The sequence below is a fragment of the Procambarus clarkii genome, unplaced genomic scaffold, assembly GCF_040958095.1.
Source record: "Procambarus clarkii isolate CNS0578487 unplaced genomic scaffold, FALCON_Pclarkii_2.0 HiC_scaffold_1386, whole genome shotgun sequence".
Taxonomy (NCBI): Eukaryota; Metazoa; Arthropoda; class Malacostraca; order Decapoda; family Cambaridae; genus Procambarus; species Procambarus clarkii.
The window spans coordinates 21,705-22,104 of record NW_027190414.1 but is presented as its reverse complement, the minus strand read 5'-3'; the positions used below and the strand labels follow the sequence as shown (position 1 = coordinate 22,104).

The 400-nt window shown below is 38.2% G+C and overlaps 1 non-coding gene across 1 annotated transcript; it reads left to right on the top strand.

The window, feature by feature from the left end:
* Positions 1 to 119, top strand: LOC138362168 (5S ribosomal RNA). Its single transcript, XR_011227456.1, has one exon. It is a non-coding gene; the product is annotated as a 5S ribosomal RNA (ribosomal RNA).
* The last annotated feature ends 281 nt before the right edge of the window (positions 120 to 400 follow it).

Below are 400 nucleotides of genomic sequence, written 5' to 3'. Positions count from 1 at the left end.
GCCAACGGCCATACCACGTTGAGAACACCGCTTCTCGTCCGATCAGCGAAGTTAAGCAACGTTGGGTTTGGTTAGTACTTGGATGGGTGACCGCCTGGGAACACCAAATGCTGTTGGCAATAATGTTTTTTGTTTTGTTTTGTTTTGTTTCGTTTGTTTTTGTTTGAATGGCTGGCTCCACGGGAAATTCACGGAGTTGTGTGGAATAAGGCCTGGTAAAATGAATTAATATGTATGTCATGTTTAAAACAAACTCGCTTAATATAGATATTGTGTGAGGCTTTATACAAAAACAAACAACCAAAACAAAACATGTTGTATATATATATATATATATAGCTTAATCCGGGTTTGAACTCGCAACTCCAAGAATACGCATCACTTATATACACTTTACCAC